The 27886-nt window shown below is 44.2% G+C and overlaps 1 long non-coding RNA gene across 2 annotated transcripts; it reads right to left on the bottom strand.

Annotated features, from left to right (window-relative positions):
• Positions 1 to 23: 23 nt before the first annotated feature.
• LOC127926921 (uncharacterized) lies at positions 24 to 27163 on the bottom strand. Of its 2 annotated transcripts, XR_008125435.1 has the most exons (4): positions 27082 to 27163; positions 9993 to 10148; positions 1448 to 2058; positions 24 to 1313 (listed from the first exon to the last, which is right to left on the bottom strand). It is a non-coding gene; the product is annotated as an uncharacterized LOC127926921 (long non-coding RNA). The 2 variants fall into 2 exon arrangements; XR_008125436.1 differs by lacking the exons at positions 24 to 1313; positions 1448 to 2058 and adding an exon at positions 5684 to 5912.
• Between the last annotated feature and the right edge of the window lie 723 nt (positions 27164 to 27886).

The raw sequence follows: 27886 nt of genomic DNA, 5'->3' as shown, positions 1-27886 counted from the left end.
TAATCAAACACCGAGCTACAGAACACTGTTGAATTACAGTTTTATTGGTTATAAAACAAATAATAAAGTATAAATAAATAACTTCCTAAATCAGTTTCAAAGGTTTGGTGGCGTGGTCTGATGAGACATTTCACTGGTACCTGTTAGTTCTACAATCGGAATTCCATTTCTGTCCAAAAACACAAATTAGACCACAGGCCTAACTATATTCAACACTCTCCTCACAGTGGACGGGCACCACGTTGCATAATCATCATAATAACAACAACAACAACAACAACAAATTGGGAAAGGCAATAAGGAAAACATTAAACTTCAGATTTGAGGAGCTCATCACAAGTCATTCCAGCACCTTCTCTGTCGTTGCCTGTGACGAGAGTAAGAGAAACTAACAGCCAGTCGGACAAGACCAAGTCCATGTCAATGAACAATGTGATAACGGTACGATTGGACAAGAACGCTTGACAAGTCTTACAATAGCTGTAGTTTTCTTTGATAGGACAGTGGTTAAAGTTTGGTTCCTTAATGTTTAGGCAAACTTTAAAAAAACACATTCCTCATCGTACAATAACAGAGGGGGGGGGGGGCTGCTTCAACAGAGGTCACAATGTATCATATTAAATCAAGAAGAGAGGACACTGTACACAAATAGTGAAAAATCATTGTGAGAACTGGCTTGACAACTTAAAGATGGAGGGTAAAGTCAACATGGAAGCACTATAATGTAAATGACACCTGGTTATAAAGAGCTGACAGACTGTTCAAATGTCATCCGTTCATCATCTCAAATTACAAAAAGACGTTTGACTTTATGACACATCAACCCAAAGACACAGTCCAGTCATCCTTGATGCGCTGGCTGAAAGGCTGCATGCAACTTCACTAGAAAGGTAAGTGATTTTAATGTACGTCACTGGGGATAGTTTGTCTTCCTCAGTCCCCCTACATCCCACACACCAGCATTTACAGAAATCAGGCACTTTTCGGGTATATCCTAATCTGACAGCGCTCTCATACAGGAATAGCATACAGGAGACCCTGGCTAGCGACACGGGGGCAACTGACGCATACCGAACATATTTTTGACATCTTCATCAACCCACAGGGACATAGAGAGGTGGTTGGACTGTCTGTCCTGTCTGGACTTCTCCAATCACCTCCACCTCTCCTTCAGTATCTGCTGCAGCTTCGCTCCTCTGTCCAGTCTGTCCTGTCTGGACTTCTCCAATCACCTCCACCTCTCCTTCAGTATCTGCTGCAGCTTCGCTCCTCTGTCCAGTCTGTCCTGTCTGGACTTCTCCAATCACCTCCACCTCTCCTTCAGTATCTGCTGCAGCTTCGCTCCTCTGTCCAGTCTGTCCACTTCTCCAATCTCCACCTCTCCTTCAGTATCTGCTGCAGCTTCTCCTCTGTCCAGTCTGTCCAGTCTGGACTTCTCCACCTCCACCTCTCCTTCAGTATCTGCTGCAGCTTCACTCCTCTGTCCAGTCTGGTCTGTCTGTCCTGTCTGGGCTGTATTAGCGGTGTCTCTTCTCTGTGTGACCACGTCTCTGGAGAAACGGCTCATCATTATCCCTGGGGACCTTAGCTCAGTGTCCTGGGAGTGGGATTGGGGTGCAGGGGGGTGAGGGTAACTGGGCTGGTAGTACTGAGGTGGGTAGCCTCTATACCCAGCGAACGGGTCCTCTTCCTCCTCATCTTCCTCATCGTCTTCATCATCGTTGTTGTAATTTCCACGGGGGTCAAAACGGGCAGTGGGGTGATAGTTTTGGTAGTTGGTGTGGGGGAGTTGTTGTACTATGGTGGGGAACATCTGGATCAATGGGGTGTCATCACTAGCAACCTCTTTCTAAACCACCACCGCTAAGTTAGCTTGTTGCCCGGGGTTGTTAGCTTGTTGCCCGGGGTTGTTAGCTTGTTGCCTGGGGTTGTTAGCTTGTTGTCGGGTTGTTAGCTTGTTGTCTGGGGTTGTTAGCTTGTTGCCCGGGGTTGTTAGCTTGTTGCCCGGGGTTGTTAGCTTGTTGTCTGGGGTTGTTAGCTTGTTGCCCGGGGTAGCATCTGGGTTAGCAGAATGACGTACAGGAGAAAGCAGACAGAGAGCCACAGGCACAACATTACTGCAGTGAGAAAGAAGAACACAGTGTGTAGCCGTGGCTGTATAAGAGAGAGGGTGAGCCACACCAGTGGGAGTAAGTGGGAGTCTGATTAGTATTTGTCATTCACAAGGATACCTTGATCAGGAGAGAGAAGATATACACAGGGAGGAAGGAAGGTGGCGGCTGGTGGCCGGCTGGAGAAAAGCATCGTCTAGGAAACAATATCTTCTGATTCATGTCTTTTATAAAAATCCAGATGGGTCGTTTTCCAAGCGGGGTGATGTGAAGCGAGGTTAGCAAGATCAACACACAATGTCTGATGACAGGCAGAGATAGATGAGACTGAAGCGATTGGTTCAACACGGCGGTGGTGATCTCAAGAGGTAGTGAGGGGTGAAGGGAGGAGGGTAGTGATAGTCTCTATGTGGAGAAGAAAAGATGGGAGAGCAGAGGGTGGCTGAGGGTCTCTTTATGAGGGGAGAGGAGAGGGTGGCTGAGGGTCTCTTTATGAGGGGAGAGGAGAGGGTGGCTGAGGGTCTCTATGAGGGGAGAGGAGAGGGTTGCTGATGGTCTCTATGAGGGGAGAGGAGAGGGTGGCTGAGGGTCTCTTTATGAGGGGAGAGGAGAGGGTGGCTGAGGGTCTCTTTATGAGGGGAGGGGAGAGGAGAGGGTGGCTGAGGGTCTCTTTATGAGGGGAGGGGAGAGGGTGGCTGAGGGTCTCTTTATGAGGGGAGGGGAGAGGGTGGCTGAGGGTCTCTTTATGAGGAGGGGAGGAGAGGGGTGGCTGAGGGTCTCTTTATGAGGGGGGAGGGGAGAGGGTGGCTGATGATGGTCTCTTTATGAGGGGAGGGGAGGAGGAGAGGGTGGCTGATGGTCTCTATGATGGGAGGGGAGGGAGAGGGTCTCTTTATGGGGAGAGGGTGGCTGATGGTCTCTTTATGAGGGGAGGGGAGAGGGTGGCTGAGGGTCTCTTTATGAGGGGAGAGGGTGGCTGATGATGGTCTCTTTATGAGGGGAGGGGAGAGGGTGGCTGAGGGTCTCTTTATGAGGGGAGGGGTGGCTGATGGTCTCTTTATTAGGGAGAGGAGAGGGTGGCTGATGGTCTCTTTATGAGGGAGGGAGAGAGTGGCTGAAGGTCTCTTTCTGAGGGGAGGGAGGGTGGCTGATGGTCTCTTTATGAGGGGAGAGGAGAGGGTGGCTGAGGGTCTCTTTATGAGGGGAGAGGAGAGGGTGGCTGAGTCTCTTTCTGAGGGGAGGGGAGAGGGTGGCTGATGGTCTCTATGAGGGGAGAGGAGAGGGTGGCTGAGGGTCTCTTTATGAGGGGAGAGGAGGGGAGAGGGTGGCTGATGATGGTCTCTTTATGAGGGGAGGGGAGAGGGTGGCTGAGGGTCTCTTTATGAGGGGAGAGGGTGGCTGATGGTCTCTTTATGAGGGGAGAGGAGAGGGTGGCTGATGGTCTCTTTATGAGGGGAGGGGAGAGAGTGGCTGAAGGTCTCTTTCTGAGGGGAGGGGAGGGGGTGGCTGATGGTCTCTTTATGAGGGGAGAGGAGAGGGTGGCTGAGGGTCTCTTTATGAGGGGAGAGGAGAGGGTGGCTGATGGTCTCTATGAGGGGAGAGGAGAGGGTGACTGAGGGTCTCTTTATGAGGGGAGGGGAGAGGGTGGCTGATGGTCTCTTTGAGGGTAGAGGAGAGGGTGGCTGAGGGTCTCTTTATGAGGGGAGGGGAGAGGGTGGCTGAGGGTCTCTTTATGAGAGGAGGGGAGGGGAGAGGGTGGCTGATGGTCTCTTTATGAGAGGAGGGGAGAGGGTGGCTGAGGGTCTCTTTATGAGAGGAGGGGAGGGGAGAGGGTGGCTGATGGTCTCTTTATGAGAGGAGGGGAGAGGGTGGCTGAGGGTCTCTTTATGAGGGGAGGGGAGGGGAGAGGGTGGCTGATGGTCTCTTTATGAGAGGATGGGAGAGGGTGGCTGAGGGTCTCTTTATGAGGGGAGGGAGAGGGTGGCTGATGATGGTCTCTTTATGAGGGGAGGGGAAGGGGTGGCCGATGGTCTCTTTATGAGGAGGAGGGTAGGGGGTGGCTGATGGTCTCTTTATGAGGGGAGGGAGAGGGTGGCTGATGGTCTCTTTATGAGGGAGGGGAGGGGAGGGAGGGGAGGGGAGGGGAGAGGGTGGCTGATGGTCTCTTTATGAGGGGAGTGGAGAGGGTGGCTGAGGGTCTCTTTATGAGGAGAGGGGAGGGGAGAGGGTGGCTGATGGTCTCTTTATGAGGGAGGGGAGGGGAGAGGGTGGCTGAGGGTCTCTTTATGAGGGGAGGGGAGGGGAGAGGGTGGCTGATGGTCTCTTTATGAGGGGAGGGGAGAGGGTGGCTGAGGGTCTCTTTATGAGGGGAGAGGAGAGGGTGGCTGAGGGTCTCTTTATGAGGGGAGGGGAGGGGAGAGGGTGGCTGAGGGTCTCTTTATGAGGGGAGGGGAGAGGGTGGCTGATGGTCTCATTTTGAGGGGAGGGGAGAGGGTGGCTGATGGTCTCTTTATGAGGGGAGGGAGAGGGTGGCTGAGGGTCTCTATGAGAGGAGGGGAGGGAGAGGGTGGCTGATGGTCTCTTTATGAGAGGAGGAGGGGAGAGGGTGGCTGATGGTCTCTTTATGAGGGGAGGGGAGAGGGTGGCTGAGGGTCTCTTTATGAGGGGAGGGGGGGAGAGGGTGGCTGATGGTCTCTTTATGAGGGGAGGGGAGAGGGTGGCTGAGGGTTTCTTTATGAGGGGGGAGGGGAGAGGGTGGCTGATGGTCTCTTTATGAGGGGAGGGGAAAGGGTGGCTGATGGTCTCTTTATGAGGGGAGTGGAGAGGGTGGCTGATGGTCTCTTTATGAGGAGAGGGAGGAGAGGGTGGCTGATGGTCTCTTTATGAGGGGAGGGGAGGGGAGAGGTGGCTGATGGTCTCTTTATGAGAGGAGGGAGAGGGTGGCTGATGGTCTCTTTGAGGGTAGAGGAGAGGGTGGCTGAGGGTCTCTTTATGAGGAGGGGAGGGGAGGGAGAGGGTGGCTGATGATGGTCTCTTTATGAGGGGAGGGGAGGGGAGGGGAAAGGGTGGCTGATGGTCTCTTAATGAGGGGAGCGGAGAGGGTGGCTGATGATGGTCTCTTTATGAGGGGAGGGGAGGGGAGGGGAGGGGAAAGGGTAGCTGATGATGGTCTCTTTATGAGGGGAGAGGAGAGGGTGGCTGATGGTCTCTTTATGAGGGGAGGGGAGAGGGTGGCTGATGGTCTCTTTATGAGGGGAGATAAGAGGGTGGCTGATGGTCTCTTTATGTGGGGAGAGGAGAGGAGAGGGTGGCTGATGGTCTCTTTATGAGAGGGGAGGAGAGGAGAAGGTGGCTGATGGTCTCTTTATGAGAGGGGAGGAGAGGAGAAGGTGGCTGATGGTCTCTTTATGAGAGGGGAGGAGAGGAGAAGGTGGCTGATGGTCTCTTTATGAGAGGGGAGGAGAGGAGAAGGTGGCTGATGGTCTCTTTATGAGGGGAGAGGAGAGGGTGGCTGATGGTCTCTTTATGAGGGGAGAGGAGAGGAGAGGGTGGCTGATGGTCTCTTTATGAGGGGAGAGGAGAGGAGAGGGTGGCTGATGGTCTCTTTATGAGGGGAGGGGAGAGGAGAGGGTGGCTGATGGACAATGAGGGGAGGGGAGAGGAGAGGGTGTCTGATGGTCTCATCGGAGAGGAGAGGACTATGAGGGGAGAGGAGAGGAGAGGGTCGGAGGAGAGGAGAGGGTGTCTGGAACTAAGAGAATGTTGCTCAGTAGTCATTCTCATATTCCTGTTCCTGTCCTCCTTGAGTTAGAACCAGAACAGAGGAGACAGACAGAGACACAGAGAAACACCTTACGTCAGTACAGATACCAGACCACATAACACCAACATGCTACCACTAGTGGTTGTGCTCGTCAGTATCTCTGACTCAGACTGCTGTGTTATGGCAGCTGCTCATCAGAGCTCTGAAAGCAGACAGGCACAGCATAGTGCTGTCATCTTTATTTCTCTTTCTTAATGTAAGAAAATGTCATAAAGATGTAGAACAGTGAAATGAGAGTCACACAGGATACTTGGTTGTACATCCAGTATACTTACAGTGTAGTAACTCAGACATGCACAAGTTGTGGGGAAGTATTTTAGGTCAAAGTGCACCACACATCGCTGTGAGAGGCACTCTCATCTTAAAGTGATTCAACCACATTTTAACCACATCTGTGGGAATGAACCAATTGTTCAATGTCAAATAATACCCTGCCTGAATTCAATCAAAACAGCTATAGCATAATGGTCTTAGTGTTAATATCCTTTTAGGTTAGCAGTGAAGTAATAACCAGGCAAAGAAAGCAGGCCCACTGAGGGGGTTCTCAAGTGGTCTAAGGCCCTGCATCTCAGTGCAAGAGGCGTCACGACAGTCCCTGGTTCGAATCCAGGCTGTATCACATCTGTGTGTGATTTAGGAGTCCCATAGGGCGGGTTTGGCAAGGGGGTTGGTCCGTCATTATAAACAATAATTTGTTCATAACTGACTTGCCTAGTTAAATAAAATAAACTAAGGACACGGTCACTCATATTAAACATTCATAGTGTGTATAAAACGCGTCACGAGAACCTTTCGGCATAACATTTCGATAGCTCTAAAATACTTTACGAAATTTATAGGGACAATTACAATGTCAATCTCTGTACAATTTACCAGTCGCCAGTTAGTCAGTCACTGAGGAAAATACTTGATCTTTTACTGGTTGTAAAGTCAGGGGCGGAGCCAGTTAGTCAGTCACTGAGGAAAATACTTTAACTTTTACTGGTTGTAAAGTCAGGGGCGGAGCCATTTAGTCAGTCACTGAGGAAAATACTTTAACTTTTACTGGTTGTAAAGTCAGGGGCGGAGCCAGTTAGTCAGTCACTGAGGAAAATACTTTAACTTTTACTGGTTGTAAAGTCAGGGGCGGAGCCAGTTAGTCAGTCACTGAGGAAAATACTTTAACTTTTACTGGTTGTAAAGTCAGGGGCGGAGCCAGTTAGTCAGTCACTGAGGAAAATACTTTATCTTTTACTGGTTGTAAAGTCAGGGGCGGAGCCAGTTAGTCAGTCACTGAGGAAAATACTTTAACTTTTACTGGTTGTAAAGTCAGGGGCGGAGCCAGTTAGTCAGTCACTGAGGAAAATACTTTAACTTTTACTGGTTGTAAAGTCAGGGGCGGAGCCAGTTAGTCAGTCACTGAGGAAAATACTTTATCTTTTACTGGTTGTAAAGTCAGGGCGGAGCCAAGTCAGTCACTGAGGAAAATACTTTAGGTTGTAAAGTCAGGGGCGGAGCCAGTTAGTCAGTCACTGAGGAAAATACTTTAACTTTTACTGGTTGTAAAGTCAGGGGCGGAGCCAGTTAGTCAGTCACTGAGGAAAATACTTTATCTTTTACTGGTTGTAAAGTCAGGGGCGGAGCCAGTTAGTCAGTCACTGAGGAAAATACTTTAACTTTTACTGGTTGTAAAGTCAGGGGCGGAGCCAGTTAGTCAGTCACTGAGGAAAATACTTTATCTTTTACTGGTTGTAAAGTCAGGGGCGGAGCCAGTTAGTCAGTCACTGAGGAAAATACTTTATCTTTTACTGGTTGTAAAGTCAGGGGCGGAGCCAGTTAGTCAGTCACTGAGGAAAATACTTTAACTTTTACTGGTTGTAAAGTCAGGGGGCGGAGCCAGTTAGTCAGTCACTGAGGAAAATACTTTGTCTTTTACTGGTTGTAAAGTCAGGGCGAGAGCCAGGTCAGTCACTGAGGAAAATACTTTAACACTGGTTGTAAAGTCAGGGGCGGAGCCAGTCACTGAGGAAAATACTTTATCTTTTACTGGTTGTAAAGTCAGGGGGCGGAGCCAGTTAGTCAGTCACTGAGGAAAATACTTTATCTTTTACTGGTTGTAAAGTCAGGGGCGGAGCCAGTTAGTCAGTCACTGAGGAAAATACTTTATCTTTTACTGGTTGTAAAGTCAGGGTGGAGCCAGTTAGTCAGTCACTGAGGAAAATACTTTATCTTTTACTGGTTGTAAAGTCAGGGGCGGAGCCAGTTAGTCAGTCACTGAGGAAAATACTTTATCTTTTACTGGTTGTAAAGTCAGGGGCGGAGCCAGTTAGTCAGTCACTGAGGAAAATACTTTAACTTTTACTGGTTGTAAAGTCAGGGGCGGAGCCAGTTAGTCAGTCACTGAGGAAAATACTTTAAGTTTACTGGTTGTAAAGTCAGGGCTTAGTCAGTCACTGAGGGAAAATACTTTAACTTTTACTGGTTGTAAAGTCAGGGGCGGAGCCAGTTAGTCAGTCACTGAGGAAAATACTTTAACTTTTACTGGTTGTAAAGTCAGGGGGCGGAGCCAGTTAGTCAGTCACTGAGGAAAATACTTTATCTTTTACTGGTTGTAAAGTCAGGGGCGGAGCCAGTTAGTCAGTCACTGAGGAAAATACTTTAACTTTTACTGGTTGTAAAGTCAGGGGCGGAGCCAGTTAGTCAGTCACTGAGGAAAATACTTTATCTTTTACTGGTTGTAAAGTCAGGGGCGGAGCCAGTTAGTCAGTCACTGAGGAAAATACTTTAACTTTTACTGGTTGTAAAGTCAGGGGCGGAGCCAGTTAGTCAGTCACTGAGGAAAATACTTTATCTTTTACTGGTTGTAAAGTCAGGGGCGGAGCCAGTTAGTCAGTCACTGAGGAAAATACTTTAACTTTTACTGGTTGTAAAGTCAGGGGCGGAGCCAGTTAGTCAGTCACTGAGGAAAATACTTTATCTTTTACTGGTTGTAAAGTCAGGGGAGGAGCCAGTTAGTCACACTGAGGAAAATACTTAACTTTTACTGGTTGTAAAGTCAGGGGCGGAGCCAGTTAGTCAGTCACTGAGGAAAATACTTTATCTTTTACTGGTTGTAAAGTCAGGGGCGGAGCCAGTTAGTCAGTCACTGAGGAAAATACTTTAACTTTTACTGGTTGTAAAGTCAGGGGCGGAGCCAGTTAGTCAGTCACTGAGGAAAATACTTTAACTTTTACTGGTTGTAAAGTCAGGGGCGGAGTCACCACAGAAGCCCAGTCTTCTAACTTCACTGGTTGTAAAGACACTGGGGTTGTTTTATGTCCTGAAATGATCTGTAATAAACATCGTCAAGCCTCTTTCATTTCATCTAATGAAAATAACACTAACTAACCACTGGGTCCCTTCAAAATACTGGGTCAAGACATCAGCTGACTGGAAGGACAGGACTCTCCTACAACGGACCATGAAGAGAAGGCTTTAGATCTGACACACACAGCACTTACTGTTACTCTCTTTTTGACTACGTTTCTGTTTTGATTGAATTCAGGAATAATATACATTGAGAGTACAAAACATTAAGAACAGCTGCTCTTTCCATGACATGCTGACCATGTGAATCCAGGTGAAAGATATGATCCCTTATTGATGCCACTTTGTTTAATCCACTTCAATCAGTGTAGATGAAGGGGAGGAGACGGGTTAAAGAAGGATTTTTACCTTGAGGCAATTGAGACGTTTTGTATATGTGTCTTATTCAAAGGGTGAATGGGAAAGACATTTAAGTACATTTGAACGGGGTAACTTGACACAACTGTGGGAAACAATGGAGTTAACATGGGCCAGCATCCCTGTGGAACGCTTTATGACACCTTGTAGAGTCCATGCCCTGACGAATTGAGGCTGTTCTGAGGGCAACATCAATATTAGGAAGGTGTTCTTAATGTTTTGTACACTCAGTGCATAACCGCACACAGTATCCATCAGATTTACTGTGGTATAAACCCAGTTCCTCCTAGTAATCTCAGTCCTACAGTATCCAGAACTTATAGACAGGGATATCTATGTGTTCTGATGGCGGTTACCTCCAACGTTGTAGCCCAAACAGGAGTTCTGGTCGCAGTAGCCAGCAGCACCAGCAGGGCCCGTGGATCCAGGGGTGCCTGGTCGCCCTGGGGTACCCTGGTTGCCTGGTCTACCGGCGGGGCCTTGGCTGCCTGTACGCCCCTCTCCTAGAAGACCTGTGGAGGCAAGATACTCAGTAACAGGACCTACAAGGGGACTAATTACACACCAAACACCAGTCTGTTGTTACGGCCGACCATGTTGTAAACTGGAGAGATAAAATCATGAAAACTATGTTTCATGAATCGTCCCCCTTGTTACGTCTGCAATGATGAAGTCTGATGTAAAATAGTCTGTGTTGTTGAGTGGCCAGACTGCAGGCAGTGTATATGTATATATATATGTATATGTGTGTGTGGGTTCCCTCAGAATAATGCCCTGAACCCAGATCAGACAGTTATTATCCTACTTCTGTTGAAGTTTCCACTACAGAAACCTGTGTATATAGCAGTAGTCCCATATATGTGACTCAGTTTGACTACAGCAGTCCAGTCCCAGTCCAGTTTGACTACAGCAGTCCAGTCCCAGTCCAGTTTGACTACAGCAGTCAGTCCCAGTCCAGTTTGACTACAGCAGTCCAGTCCCAGTCCAGTTTGACTACAGCAGTCCAGTCCCAGTCCAGTTTGACTACAGCAGTCCAGTCCCAGTTCAGTTTGACTACAGCAGTCCAGTCCCAGTCCAGTTTGACTACAGCAGTCCAGTCCAGTCCAGTTTGACTACAGCAGTCCAGTCCCAGTCCAGTTTGACTACAGCAGTCCAGTCCCAGTCCAGTGTGACTACAGCAGTCCAGTCCCAGTCCAGTTTGACTACAGCAGTCCAGTCCCAGTCAGTTTGACTACAGCAGCCAGTCCCAGTCTAGTTTGACTACAGCAGTCCAGTCCCAGTTCAGTTTGACTACAGCAGTCCAGTCCCAGTCCAGTTTGACTACAGCAGTCCAGTCCCAGTCCAGTTTGACTACAGCAGTCCAGTCCCAGTCCAGTTTGACTACAGCAGTCCAGTCCCAGTTCAGTTTGACTACAGCAGTCCAGTCCCAGTCCAGTTTGACTACAGCAGTCCAGTCCCAGTCCAGTTTGACTACAGCAGTCCAGTTTGACTACAGCAGTCCAGTTTGACTACAGCAGTCCAGTCCAGTTTGACTACAGCAGTCCAGTTTGACTACAGCAGTCCAGTCCAGTTTGACTACAGCAGTCCAGTCCAGTTTGACTACAGCAGTCCAGTCCCAGTCTAGTTTGACTACAGCAGTCCAGTCCAGTTTGACTACAGCAGTCCAGTTTGACTACAGCAGTCCAGTTTGACTACAGCAGTCCCAGTCTGGTTTGACTACAGCAGTCCAGTCCCAGTCCAGTTTGACTACAGCAGTCCAGTCCCAGTCTAGTTTGACTACAGCAGTCCAGTCCCAGTACAGCAGTCCAGTTTGACTACAGCAGTCCAGTCCCAGTCTAGTTTGACTACAGCAGTCCAGTCCCAGTCCAGTTTGACTACAGCAGTCCAGTCCCAGTCTAGTTTGACTACAGCAGTCCAGTCCCAGTCCAGTTTGACTACAGCAGTCCAGTCCCAGTCTAGTTTGACTACAGCAGTCTAGTCCCAGTCCAGTTTGACTACAGCAGTCCAGTCCCAGTCCAGTTTGACTACAGCAGTCCAGTCCCAGTCTAGTTTGACTACAGCAGTCCAGTCCCAGTCCAGTTTGACTACAGCAGTCCAGTCCTACAGCAGTCCAGTCCCAGTCTAGTTTGACTACAGCAGTCCAGTCCCAGTCCAGTTTGACTACAGCAGTCCAGTCCCAGTCCAGTTTGACTACAGCAGTCCAGTCCCAGTCTAGTTTGACTACAGCAGTCCAGTCCCAGTCTCAGTTTGACTACAGCAGTCCAGTCCCAGTCTAGTTTGACTACAGCAGTCCAGTCCCAGTCAGTTTGACTACAGCAGTCCAGTTTAACTACAGCAGTCCAGTCCCAGTCTAGTTTGACTACAGCAGTCCCAGTCCCAGTCTAGTTTGACTACAGCAGTCCAGTCCCAGTCCCAGTTTGACTACAGCAGTCCAGTCCCAGTCTAGTTTCACTACAGCAGTCCAGTCCCAGTCTAGTTTGACTACAGCAGCCCAGTCCCAGTCTTTTCACTACAGCAGTCCAGTCCCAGTCCAGTTTGACTACAGCAGTCCAGTCCCAGTCTAGTTTGACTACAGCAGTCCAGTCCCAGTCTAGTTTGACTACAGCAGTCCAGTCCCAGTCCAGTTTGACTACAGCAGTCCAGTCCCAGTCTAGTTTGACTACAGCAGTCCAGTCCCAGTCCAGTTTGACTACAGCAGTCCAGTCCCAGTCCAGTTTGACTACAGCAGTCCAGTCCCAGTCCAGTTTGACTACAGCAGTCCAGTCCCAGTCCAGTTTGACTACAGCAGTCCAGTCCCAGTCTGAGTTTGACTACAGCAGTCCAGTCCCAGTCTGAGTTTGACTACAGCAGTCCAGTCCCAGTCCAGTTTGACTACAGCAGTCCAGTCCCAGTCCAGTATGACTACAGCAGTCCAGTCCCAGTCCAGTTTGACTACAGCAGTCCAGTCCCAGTCCAGTTTGACTACAGCAGTCCAGTCCCAGTCCAGTTTGACTACAGCAGTCCAGTCCCAGTCCAGTTTGACTACAGCAGTCCAGTTTGACTACTACAGCAGCTCCAGTTTGACTGCAGCAGCCCAGTCCAGCAGTCTAGTTTCACTACAGAAGCCCAGTCCCAGTCTAGTTTCACTACAGAAGCCCAGCCCCAGTCTAGTTTGACTACAGCAGCCCAGTCCCAGTCTAGTTTCACTACAGCAGTCCAGTCCCAGTCTAGTTTGACTACAGCAGTCCAGTCTAGTTTGACTACAGCAGTCCAGTCCCAGTCCAGTTTGACTACAGCAGTCCAGTCCCAGTCCAGTTTGACTACAGCAGTCCAGTCCAGTTTGACTACAGCAGTCCAGTCCCAGTCCAGTTTGACTACAGCAGTCCAGTCCCAGTCCAGTTTGACTACAGCAGTCCAGTCCCAGTCTAGTTTGACTACAGCAGTCCAGTCCCAGTCTAGTTTGACTACAGCAGTCCAGTCCCAGTCTAGTTTGACTACAGCAGTCCAGTCCCAGTCTAGTTTGACTACAGCAGTCCAGTCCCAGTCCAGTTTGACTACAGCAGTCCAGTCCCAGTTCAGTTTGACTACAGCAGTCCAGTCCCAGTCTAGTTTGACTACAGCAGTCCAGTCCCAGTCTAGTTTGACTACAGCAGTCCAGTCTAGTTTGACTACAGCAGTCCAGTCCCAGTCCAGTTTGACTACAGCAGTCCAGTCCCAGTCCAGTTTGACTACAGCAGTCCAGTCCAGTTTGACTACAGCAGTCCAGTCCCAGTCCAGTTTGACTACAGCAGTCCAGTCCCAGTCCAGTTTGACTACAGCAGTCCAGTCCCAGTCTCAGTTTGACTACAGCAGTCCAGTCCCAGTCAGTTTGACTACAGCAGTCCAGTCCCAGTCCAGTTTGACTACAGCAGTCCAGTCTACAGTTTTAACTACAGCAGTCCAGTCCCAGTCTAGTTTGACTAGCAGCCAGTCCCAGTCCAGTTTGACTACAGCAGTCCAGTCCCAGTCTAGTTTGACTACAGCAGTCCAGTCCCAGTCCAGTTTGACTACAGCAGTCCAGTCCCAGTCTAGTTTGACTACAGCAGTCCAGTCCCAGTCCAGTTTGACTACAGCAGTCCAGTCCCAGTCTTTTTCACTACAGCAGTCCAGTCCCAGTCTAGTTTGACTACAGCAGTCCAGTCCCAGTCCCATGACTACAGCAGTCCAGTCCCAGTTTGACTACAGCAGTCCAGTCCCAGTCTAGTTTGACTACAGCAGTCCAGTCCCAGTCTGGTTTGACTACAGCAGTCCAGTCCCAGTCTAGTTTGACTACAGCAGTCCAGTCCCAGTCTAGTTTGACTACAGCAGTCCAGTCCCAGTCTAGTTTGACTACAGCAGTCCAGTCTAGTTTGACTACAGCAGTCCAGTCCCAGTCCAGTTTGACTACAGCAGTCCAGTCTAGTTTGACTACAGCAGTCCAGTCCCAGTCCAGTTTGACTACAGCAGTCCAGTCCCAGTCCAGTATGACTACAGCAGTCCAGTCCCAGTCCAGTTTGACTACAGCAGTCCAGTCCCAGTCCAGTTTGACTACAGCAGTCCAGTCTAGTTTGACTACAGCAGTCCAGTCCCAGTTCAGTTTGACTACAGCAGTCCAGTCCCAGTCTAGTTTGACTACAGCAGTCCAGTCCCAGTCTAGTTTGACTACAGCAGCCCAGTCCCAGTCTAGTTTCACTACAGCAGTCCAGTCCCAGTCTAGTTTCACTACAGCAGTCCAGTCCCAGTCTAGTTTGACTACAGCAGTCCAGTCCCAGTCCAGTTTGACTACAGCAGTCCAGTCCCAGTCTAGTTTGACTACAGCAGTCCAGTCCCAGTCCAGTTTGACTACAGCAGTCCAGTCCCAGTCCAGTTTGACTACAGCAGTCCAGTCCCAGTCCAGTTTGACTACAGCAGTCCAGTCCCAGTCCAGTTTGACTACAGCAGTCCAGTCCCAGTCCAGTTTGACTACAGCAGTCCAGTCCCAGTCCAGTTTGACTACAGCAGTCCAGTCCCAGTCTAGTTTCACTACAGAAGCCCAGTCCCAGTCTAGTTTCACTACAGAAGCCCAGTCCCAGTCTAGTTTCACTACAGCTAGTTTGACAGTCCCAGTCTAGTTTGACTACAGCAGTCCCAGTTTTTCACTACAGAAGCCCAGTCCCAGTCTAGTTTGACTACAGCAGTCCAGTTTGTCTACTGACTAAGCCCAGTCCCAGCCTAGTTTGACTACAGCAGTCCCAGTCCAGTTTGACTACATAAGCCCAGTCCCAGTCCAGTTTGACTACAGCAGTCCAGTCCCAGTCCAGTTGACTACCCAGCAGTCCAGTCCCAGTTTTTCACTACAGCAGTCCAGTCCCAGTCTAGTTTGACTACAGCAGTCTTGTCCCAGTCCAGTTTGACTACAGCAGTCCAGTCCCAGTCCAGTTTGACTACAGCAGTCCAGTCCCAGTCTGGTTTGACTACAGCAGTCCAGTCCCAGTCCAGTTTGACTACAGCAGTCCAGTCCCAGTCCAGTTTGACTCAGTCAGTCTAGTCCCAGTCTAGTTTGACTACAGCAGTCCAGTCCCAGTCTAGTTTGACTACAGCAGTCCAGTCCCAGTCTAGTTTGACTACAGCAGTCCAGTCCCAGTCCAGTTTGACTACAGCAGTCCAGTCCCAGTCCAGTTTGACTACAGCAGTCCAGTCCCAGTCTAGTTGACTACAGCAGTCCAGTCCCAGTCCAGTATGACTACAGCAGTCCAGTCCCAGTCCAGTTTGACTACAGCAGTCCAGTTTGACTACAGCAGTCCAGTCCCAGTCCAGTTTGACTACAGCAGTCCAGTCCCAGTCCAGTTTGACTACAGCAGTCCAGTCCCAGTCTAGTTTGACTACAGAAGCCCAGTCCCAGTCTAGTTTCACTACAGAAGCCCAGTCCCAGTCTAGTTTCACTACAGAAGCCCAGTCCCAGTCTAGTTTCACTACAGAAGCCCAGTCCCAGTCTAGTTTCACTACAGAAGCCCAGTCCCAGTCTAGTTTCACTACAGAAGCCCAGTCCCAGTCTAGTTTCACTACAGCAGCCCAGTCCCAGTCTAGTTTCACTACAGCAGTCCAGTCCCAGTCTAGTTTGACTACAGAAGCCCAGTCCCAGTCTAGTTTGACTACAGAAGCCAGTCCCAGTCTAGTTTGACTACAGAAGCCCAGTCCCAGTTCAGTTTGACTACAGCAGTCCAGTCCCAGTCTAGTTTGACTACAGAAGCCCAGTCCCAGTCTAGTTTGACTACAGCAGCCCAGTCCCAGTCTAGTTTGACTACAGAAGCCCAGTCCCAGTCTAGTTTGACTACAGAAGCCCAGTCCCAGTCTAGTTTCACTACAGAAGCCCAGTCCCAGTCTAGTTTGACTACAGAAGCCCAGTCCCAGTCTAGTTTCACTACAGAAGCCCAGTCCCAGTCTAGTTTCACTACAGAAGCCCAGTCCCAGTCTAGTTTCACTACAGAAGCCCAGCCCCAGTTCCATCCATGAACACACATTCCAATGTTTGCTGACATGGCAACAATCTGAGGCGTTGTGGTGCTCAGTGAGATATGAGTGGAATCCTCATTTACAGAGTTCTGTTTTTGGATCTAAAAATATCCTCCCTGATTTCCATTAAAGTAGTAAAGCCTCTGCCAGGAACCACAGTCTCCTGATGTTTCATCGTGAACTTTCAGACATGTTGTTTTGTCAGTGGTTAGAGCGTTGGACTAGTAACTGGAAGGTTGCAAGTTCAAATCCCCGAGCTGACAAGGTACAAGTCTGTCGTTCTGCCCCTGAACAGGCAGTTAACCCACTGTTCCTAGGCCGTCATTGAAAATAAGAATTTGTTCTTAACTGACTTGCCTAGTTAAATAAAGGTAAAATAAAATAAATAAATCAAATGTATACATGTCAGAGTTGAGAATCGATTAAACAACAATTAGATGCATTGTCCTGTATTGGTTTTCTGATTTAAAAAATAGTAGTGTACAAAGAAGAATCAATACAAATGTTTCTCCCAAAAATATTGTCCAAACATCTGTTTGACATTATAGACAGCAATCCAAGACAGATCAACTTTTAAATCCAAAACACATGAGGATTTTTCTGATGTTATTAAAAGTTTCAAACGTTGTTTTCTTTACAGAAAATCCCTAGTAAGAGGAATTTCACTGCAGTCACAGTGTGGTCTGAATACACAAGACTTCTCAATCAACAACATAGTGGGGCCTTTGATTGACATGTTTTTATTACAGTGTGTCAGCCGTTAGTGTCCCATGAAACCCAACCAGTCCTAGAAACACCTCTCATTATAGTGTTGGATTGTCTGTATAAGGTGGTAGTGAATGGGTGAATCCACCTCCAGCATGCATTGTCTGTATAAGCTGGTAGTGAATGGGTGAATCCCCCTCCAGCATGCATTGTCTGTATAAGCTGGTAGTGAATGGGTGAATCCCCCTCCAGCATGCATTGTCTGTATAAGCTGGTAGTGAATGGGTGAATCCCCCTCCAGCATGCATTGTCTGTATAAGGTGGTAGTGAATGGGTGAATCCGCCCTCCAGCATGCATTGTCTGTATAACGTGGTAGTGAATGGGTGAATCCGCCCTCCAGCATGCATTGTCTGTATAACATGGTAGTGAATGGGTGAATCCGCCTCCAGCATGCATTGTCTGTATAAGCTGGTAGTGAATGGGTGAATCCCCCTCCAGCATGCATTGTCTGTATAAGCTGGTAGTGAATGGGTGAATCCAGCATGCATTGTCTGTATAAGCTGGTAGTGAATGGGTGAATCCCCCCTCCAGCATGCATTGTCTGTATAAGGTGGTAGTGAATGGGTGAATCCCCCTCCAGCATGCATTGTCTGTATAAGCTGGTAGTGAATGGGTGAATCCCCCTCCAGCATGCATTGTCTGTATAAGCTGGTAGTGAATGGGTGAATCCGCCCTCCAGCATGCATTGTCTGTATAAGCTGGTAGTGAATGGGTGAATCCGCCCTCCAGCATGCATTGTCTGTATAAGGTGGTAGTGAATGGGTGAATCCCCCCTCCAGCATGCATTGTCTGTATAAGCTGGTAGTGAATGGGTGAATCCGCCCTCCAGCATGCATTGTCTGTATAAGCTGGTAGTGAATGGGTGAATCCCCCTCCAGCATGCATGCATTGTCTGTATAAGCTGGTAGTGAATGGGTGAATCCCCCTCCAGCATGCATTGTCTGTATAAGCTGGTAGTGAATGGGTGAATCCCCCTCCAGCATGCATTGTCTGTATAAGCTGGTAGTGAATGGGTGAATCCCCCTCCAGCATGCATTGTCTGTATAAGGTGGTAGTGAATGGGTGAATCCGCCCTCCAGCATGCATTGTCTGTATAAGCTGGTAGTGAATGGGTGAATCCGCCCTCCAGCATGCATTGTCTGTATAACAGTGAATGGGTGAATCCGCCCTCCAGCATGCATTGTCTGTATAAGCTGGTAGTGAATGGGTGAATCCCCCTCTAGTCTGTATAAGCTGGTGTGAATGGGTGAATCCCCCTCCAGCATGTCTGTATAAGCTGGTAGTGAATGGGTGAATCCCCCTCCAGCATGCATTGTCTGTATAACGTGGTAGTGAATGGGTGAATCCCCCTCCAGCATGCATTGTCTGTATAAGCTGGTAGTGAATGGGTGAATCCCCCCTCCAGCATGCATTGTCTGTATAAGCTGGTAGTGAATGGGTGAATCCGCCCTCCAGCATGCATTGTCTGTATAAGCTGGTAGTGAATGGGTGAATCCGCCCTCCAGCATGCATTGTCTGTATAAGGTGGTAGTGAATGGGTGAATCCCCCTCCAGCATGCATTGTCTGTATAAGCTGGTAGTGAATGGGTGAATCCGCCCTCCAGCATGCATTGTCTGTATAAGCTGGTAGTGAATGGGTGAATCCGCCCTCCAGCATGCATTGTCTGTATAAGGTGGTAGTGAATGGGAATGCATATTGTCCACAGCATGCATTGTCTGTATCTGGGATTTCTCCAGCAATTGTCTGGAGGAATGGAATCCGGCATGCATTGTCTGGAGGGAAGATGCATTGGATAAGGGTGTGAATGGGTGAGGATGATTGTCGATGAGAAGTAAGATGGAAGATGAGGGGGGTATGAAGGGAGGATGACGTAGGAGAAGTAAGATGGAAAGGGTGAGGGGGATGAAGGGAGGAATGGGTGAATCCGCCCTCCAGCATGCATTGTCTGAGGTGGTAAGGGATAAGATGGAAGGTGAGGGGGAGATGAAGGGAGGATGACGATGAGAAGTAAGATGGAAGATGAGGGGGGATGAAGGGAGGATGACGAGGAGAAGTAAGATGGAAGGTGAGGGGGGATGAAGGGAGGATGACGAGGAGAAGTAAGATGAAGATGAGGGAGGGTGAAGGGAGGATGAGGAGAAGTAAGTGTACACAGTGTACATATTACATGTGGATTAGTATAAACTGTCTCTACATATTACATGTGGATTAGTATAAACTGTCTCTACATACTACATGTGGATTAGTATAAACTGTCTCTACATACTGCATGTGGATTAGTATAAACTGTCTCTACATACTACATGTGGATTAGTATAAACTGTCTCTACATACTACATGTGGATTAGTATAATCTGTCTCTACATACTACATGTGGATTAGTATAAACTGTCTCTACATACTGCATGTGGATTAGTATAAACTGTCTCTACATACTACATGTGGATTAGTATAAACTGTCTCTACATACTGCATGTGGATTAGTATAAACTGTCTCTACATACTGCATGTGGATTAGTATAAACTGTCTCTACATACTGCATGTGGATTAGTATAAACTGTCTCTACATACTGCATGTGGATTAGTATAAACTGTCTCTACATACTGCATGTGGATTAGTATAAACTGTCTCTACATACTACATGTGGATTAGTATAAACTGTCTCTACATACTACATGTGGATTTGTTTAAACTGTCTCTACATACTACATGTGGATTAGTATAAACTGTCTCTACATACTACATGTGGATTTGTTTAAACTGTCTCTACATACTGCATGTGGATTAGTATAAACTGTCTCTACATACTACATGTGGATTAGTATAAACTGTCTCTACATACTACATGTGGATTAGTATAAACTGTCTCTACATACTACATGTGGATTAGTATAAACTGTCTCTACATACTTACATGTGGATTTGTTTAAACTGTCTCTACATACTACATGTGGATTAGTATAAACTGTCTCTACATACTACATGTGGATTAGTATAAACTGTCTCTACATATTACATGTGGATTTGTTTAAACTGTCTCTACATACTACATGTGGATTAGTATAAACTGTCTCTACATACTACATGTGGATTAGTATAAACTGTCTCTACATACTACATGTGGATTTGTTTAAACTGTCTCTACATACTACATGTGGATTAGTATAAACTGTCTCTACATACTACATGTGGATTTGTTTAAACTGTCTCTACATACTACATGTGGATTAGTATAAACTGTCTCTACATACTACATGTGGATTTGTTTAAACTGTCTCTACATACTACATGTGGATTAGTATAAACTGTCTCTACATACTACATGTGGATTAGTATAAACTGTCTCTACATACTACATGTGGATTAGTATAAACTGTCTCTACATACTACATGTGGATTAGTATAAACTGTCTCTACATACTACATGTGGATTAGTATAAACTGTCTCTACATACTACATGTGGATTAGTATAAACTGTCTCTACATACTACATGTGGATTTGTTTAAACTGTCTCTACATATTACATGTGGATTAGTATAAACTGTCTCTACATACTACATGTGGATTAGTATAAACTGTCTCTACATATTACATGTGGATTAGTATAAACTGTCTCTACATACTACATGTGGATTTGTTTAAACTGTCTCTACATATTACATGTGGATTAGTATAAACTGTCTCTACATACTACATGTGGATTAGTATAAACTGTCTCTACATATTACATGTGGATTTGTTTAAACTGTCTCTACATATTACATGTGGATTAGTATAAACTGTCTCTACATACTACATGTGGATTAGTATAAACTGTCTCTACATACTACATGTGGATTTGTTTAAACTGTCTCTACATACTACATGTGGATTAGTATAAACTGTCTCTACATATTACATGTGGATTAGTTTAAACTGTCTCTACATACTACATGTGGATTTGTTTAAACTGTCTCTACATACTACATGTGGATTAGTATAAACTGTCTCTACATACCACATGTGGATTAGTATAAACTGTCTCTACATACCACATGTGGATTAGTATAAACTGTCTCTACATATTACATGTGGATTAGTATAAACTGTCTCTACATACTACATGGTTAGTATAAACTGTCTCTACATACTACATGTGGATTTGTTTAAACTGTCTCTACATACTACAGTGGATTAGTATAAACTGTCTCTACATACTACATGTGGATTAGTATAAACTGTCTCTACATACTACATGTGGATTAGTATAAACTGTCTCTACATACTACATGTGGATTAGTATAAACTGTCTCTACATATTACATGTGGATTTGTTTAAACTGTCTCTACATATTACATGTGGATTAGTATAAACTGTCTCTACATACTACATGTGGATTAGTATAAACTGTCTCTACATATTACATGTGGATTTGTTTAAACTGTCTCTACATATTACATGTGGATTAGTATAAACTGTCTCTACATACTACATGTGGATTAGTATAAACTGTCTCTACATACTACATGTGGATTTGTTTAAACTGTCTCTACATACTACATGTGGATTAGTATAAACTGTCTCTACATACTACATGTGGATTAGTATAAACTGTCTCTACATACTACATGTGGATTTGTTTAAACTGTCTCTACATACTACATGTGGATTAGTATAAACTGTCTCTACATACTACATGTGGATTTGTTTAAACTGTCTCTACATACTACATGTGGATTAGTATAAACTGTCTCTACATACTACATGTGGATTAGTATAAACTGTCTCTACATACTACATGTGGATTAGTATAAACTGTCTCTACATACTACATGTGGATTAGTATAAACTGTCTCTACATACTACATGTGGATTAGTATAAACTGTCTCTACATACTACATGTGGATTAGTATAAACTGTCTCTACATACTACATGTGGATTTGTTTAAACTGTCTCTACATACTACATGTGGATTAGTATAAACTGTCTCTACATACTACATGTGGATTTGTTTAAACTGTCTCTACATACTACATGTGGATTAGTATAAACTGTCTCTACATACTACATGTGGATTTGTTTAAACTGTCTCTACATACTACATGTGGATTAGTATAAACTGTCTCTACATACTACATGTGGATTAGTATAAACTGTCTCTACATACTACATGTGGATTAGTATAAACTGTCTCTACATACTACATGTGGATTAGTATAAACTGTCTCTACATACTACATGTGGATTAGTATAAACTGTCTCTACATACTACATGTGGATTAGTATAAACTGTCTCTACATATTACATGTGGATTTGTTTAAACTGTCTCTACATATTACATGTGGATTAGTATAAACTGTCTCTACATACTACATGTGGATTAGTATAAACTGTCTCTACATATTACATGTGGATTTGTTTAAACTGTCTCTACATATTACATGTGGATTAGTATAAACTGTCTCTACATACTACATGTGGATTAGTATAAACTGTCTCTACATATTACATGTGGATTTGTTTAAACTGTCTCTACATATTACATGTGGATTAGTATAAACTGTCTCTACATACTACATGTGGATTAGTATAAACTGTCTCTACATACTACATGTGGATTTGTTTAAACTGTCTCTACATACTACATGTGGATTAGTATAAACTGTCTCTACATATTACATGTGGATTAGTTTAAACTGTCTCTACATACTACATGTGGATTTGTTTAAACTGTCTCTACATACTACATGTGGATTAGTATAAACTGTCTCTACATACCACATGTGGATTAGTATAAACTGTCTCTACATACCACATGTGGATTAGTATAAACTGTCTCTACATATTACATGTGGATTAGTATAAACTGTCTCTACATACTACATGTGGATTAGTATAAACTGTCTCTACATACTACATGTGGATTTGTTTAAACTGTCTCTACATACTACATGTGGATTAGTATAAACTGTCTCTACATACTACATGTGGATTAGTATAAACTGTCTCTACATACTACATGTGGATTAGTATAAACTGTCTCTACATACTACATGTGGATTAGTATAAACTGTCTCTACATACTACATGTGGATTAGTATAAACTGTCTCTACATACTACATGTGGATTAGTATAAACTGTCTCTACATACTACATGTGGATTAGTATAAACTGTCTCTACATACTACATGGGATTTGTTTAAACTGTCTCTACATATTACATGTGGATTAGTATAAACTGTCTCTACATACTACATGTGGATTTGTTTAAACTGTCTCTACATACTACATGTGGATTAGTATAAACTGTCTCTACATACTACATGTGGATTTGTTTAAACTGTCTCTACATACTACATGTGGATTAGTATAAACTGTCTCTACATACTACATGTGGATTTGTTTAAACTGTCTCTACATACTACATGTGGATTTGTTTAAACTGTCTCTACATACTACATGTGGATTAGTATAAACTGTCTCTACATACTACATGTGGATTTGTTTAAACTGTCTCTACATACTACATGTGGATTTGTTTAAACTGTCTCTACATACTACATGTGGATTAGTATAAACTGTCTCTACATACTACATGTGGATTAGTATAAACTGTCTCTACATACTACATGTGGATTAGTATAAACTGTCTCTACATACTACATGTGGATTAGTATAAACTGTCTCTACATACTACATGTGGATTTGTTTAAACTGTCTCTACATACTACATGTGGATTAGTATAAACTGTCTCTACATACTACATGTGGATTAGTATAAACTGTCTCTACATACTACATGTGGATTTGTTTAAACTGTCTCTACATACTACATGTGGATTAGTATAAACTGTCTCTACATACTACATGTGGATTTGTTTAAACTGTCTCTACATACTACATGTGGATTAGTATAAACTGTCTCTACATACTACATGTGGATTAGTATAAACTGTCTCTACATACTACATGTGGATTAGTATAAACTGTCTCTACATACTACATGTGGATTTGTTTAAACTGTCTCTACATACTACATGTGGATTAGTATAAACTGTCTCTACATACTACATGTGGATTTGTTTAAACTGTCTCTACATACTACATGTGGATTAGTATAAACTGTCTCTACATACTACATGTGGATTAGTATAAACTGTCTCTACATATTACATGTGGATTAGTATAAACTGTCTCTACATACTACATGTGGATTAGTATAAACTGTCTCTACATACTACATGTGGATTAGTATAAACTGTCTCTACATACTACATGTGGATTAGTATAAACTGTCTCTACATACTACATGTGGATTAGTATAAACTGTCTCTACATATTACATGTGGATTAGTTTAAACTGTCTCTACATACTACATGTGGATTAGTATAAACTGTCTCTACATACTACATGTGGATTAGTATAAACTGTCTCTACACACTGCATGTGGATTAGTATAAACTGTCTCTACATACTACATGTGGATTAGTATAAACTGTCTCTACATACTACATGTGGATTAGTATAAACTGTCTCTACATACTACATGTGGATTAGTTTAAACTGTCTCTACATACTACATGTGGATTAGTATAAACTGTCTCTACATACTACATGTGGATTAGTATAAACTGTCTCTACATACTACATGTGGATTAGTATAAACTGTCTCTACATACTACATGTGGATTAGTATAAACTGTCTCTACATACTACATGTGGATTAGTATAAACTGTCTCTACATACTACATGTGGATTAGTATAAACTGTCTCTACATACTACATGTGGATTAGTATAAACTGTCTCTACATACTACATGTGGATTAGTATAAACTGTCTCTACATACTACATGTGGATTAGTATAAACTGTCTCTACATATTACATGTGGATTTGTTTAAACTGTCTCTACATACTACATGTGGATTAGTATAAACTGTCTCTACATACTACATGTGGATTAGTATAAACTGTCTCTACATACTACATGTGGATTAGTATAAACTGTCTCTACATACTACATGTGGATTTGTTTAAACTGTCTCTACATACTACATGTGGATTTGTTTAAACTGTCTCTACATATTACATGTGGATTAGTATAAACTGTCTCTACATACTACATGTGGATTAGTATAAACTGTCTCTACATACTACATGTGGATTAGTATAAACTGTCTCTACATACTACATGTGGATTTGTTTAAACTGTCTCTACATACTACATGTGGATTTGTTTAAACTGTCTCTACATACTACATGTGGATTAGTATAAACTGTCTCTACATACTACATGTGGATTAGTATAAACTGTCTCTACATATTACATGTGGATTAGTATAAACTGTCTCTACATACTACATGTGGATTAGTATAAACTGTCTCTACATACTACATGTGGATTTGTTTAAACTGTCTCTACATACTACATGTGGATTAGTATAAACTGTCTCTACATACTACATGTGGATTAGTATAAACTGTCTCTACATACTACATGTGGATTAGTATAAACTGTCTCTACATACTACATGTGGATTTGTTTAAACTGTCTCTACATACTACATGTGGATTTGTTTAAACTGTCTCTACATACTACATGTGGATTAGTATAAACTGTCTCTACATACTACATGTGGATTAGTATAAACTGTCTCTACATACTACATGTGGATTAGTATAAACTGTCTCTACATACTACATGTGGATTAGTATAAACTGTCTCTACATACTACATGTGGATTAGTATAAACTGTCTCTACATACTACATGTGGATTAGTATAAACTGTCTCTACATACTACATGTGGATTAGTATAAACTGTCTCTACATACTACATGTGGATTAGTATAAACTGTCTCTACATACTACATGTGGATTAGTATAAACTGTCTCTACATACTACATGTGGATTAGTATAAACTGTCTCTACATACTACATGTGGATTAGTATAAACTGTCTCTACATACTACATGTGGATTAGTATAAACTGTCTCTACATACTACATGTGGATTAGTATAAACTGTCTCTACATACTACATGTGGATTAGTATAAACTGTCTCTACATACTACATGTGGATTAGTATAAACTGTCTCTACATACTACATGTGGATTAGTATAAACTGTCTCTACATACTACATGTGGATTAGTATAAACTGTCTCTACATACTACATGTGGATTTGTTTAAACTGTCTCTACATACTACATGTGGATTAGTATAAACTGTCTCTACATATTACATGTGGATTTGTTTAAACTGTCTCTACATATTACATGTGGATTAGTATAAACTGTCTCTACATACTACATGTGGATTAGTTTAAACTGTCTCTACATACTACATGTGGATTAGTATAAACTGTCTCTACATACTACATGTGGATTTGTTTAAACTGTCTCTACATATTACATGTGGATTAGTATAAACTGTCTCTACATACTACATGTGGATTAGTATAAACTGTCTCTACATACTACATGTGGATTAGTTTAAACTGTCTCTACATACTGCATGTGGATTAGTATAAACTGTCTCTACATACTACATGTGGATTAGTATAAACTGTCTCTACATACTACATGTGGATTAGTTTAAACTGTCTCTACATACTGCATGTGGATTAGTATAAACTGACTCTACATACTACATGTGGATTAGTATAAACTGACTCTACATACTACATGTGGATTAGTATAAACTGTCTCTACATACTACATGTGGATTAGTATAAACTGTCTCTACATACTACATGTGGATTAGTATAAACTGTCTCTACATACTACATGTGGATTAGTATAAACTGTCTCTACATACTGCATGTGGATTAGTATAAACTGTCTCTACATACTGCATGTGGATTAGTATAAACTGTCTATACATACTGCATGTGGATTAGTATAAACTGTCTCTACATACTGCATGTGGATTAGTATAAACTGACTCTACATACTACATGTGGATTAGTATAAACTGACTCTACATACTACATGTGGATTAGTATAAACTGTCTCTACATACTACATGTGGATTAGTATAAACTGTCTCTACATACTGCATGTGGATTAGTATACACTGTACACACTACATGTGGATTAGTATACACTGATTGTGATTCTGTAAAATGGAAGGATGAGAGGGAGGAGTGTGATGGGAGGAGAAGAGAGGAGTGATGAGAGGATGTAAGGGTTCTTACCTGGTGGTCCTGGGGGACCTCTGGGGCCCTGTGTCCCCACACCTTGACTCCCCCTCTCCCCCTTCTCTCCTGGGAGACCTGAGGACAGACGACACACAAAGTACATATGACCTTGACAGAAAGTCACCATGTCCTCATGCAACTTCTCACATTTTCCTAGTTCCTCTCTGATACCCAGTACACGGTTCTTCATCTAGTCAGACTGTCCTCTACTATGTCTGGTCTTCATCTAGTCAGACTGTCCTCCTCTACTATGTCTGGTCTTCATCTAGTCAGACTGTCCTCTACTATGTCTGGTCTTCATCTAGTCACTGTACTCCTCTACTATGTCTGGTCTTCATCTAGTCAGACTGTCCTCTACTATGTCTGGTCTTCATCTAGTCAGACTGTCCTCTACTATGTCTGGTCTTCATCTAGTCAGACTGTCCTCTACTATGTCTGGTCTTCATCTAGTCAGACTGTCCTCTTCTACTATGTCTGGTCTTCATCTAGTCAGACTGTCCTCCTCTACTATGTCTGGTCTTCATCTAGTCAGACTGTCCTCCTCTACTATGTCTGGTCTTCATCTAGTCAGACTGTCCTCTACTATGTCTGGTCTTCATCTAGTCAGACTGTCCTCTACTATGTCTGGTCTTCATCTAGTCAGACTGTCCTCTACTATGTCTGGTCTTCATCTAGTCAGACTGTCCTCTACTATGTCTGGTCTTCATCTAGTCAGACTGTCCTCTACTATGTCTGGTCTTCATCTAGTCAGACTGTCCTCCTCTACTATGTCTGGTCTTCATCTAGTCAGACTGTCCTCTAC

Source organism: Oncorhynchus keta, unplaced genomic scaffold (assembly GCF_023373465.1).
Source record: "Oncorhynchus keta strain PuntledgeMale-10-30-2019 unplaced genomic scaffold, Oket_V2 Un_contig_862_pilon_pilon, whole genome shotgun sequence".
NCBI lineage: Eukaryota > Metazoa > Chordata > Actinopteri > Salmoniformes > Salmonidae > Oncorhynchus > Oncorhynchus keta.
The sequence above is the reverse complement of the archived record's forward strand: the minus strand, read 5'-3'. Positions and strand labels throughout refer to the sequence as shown.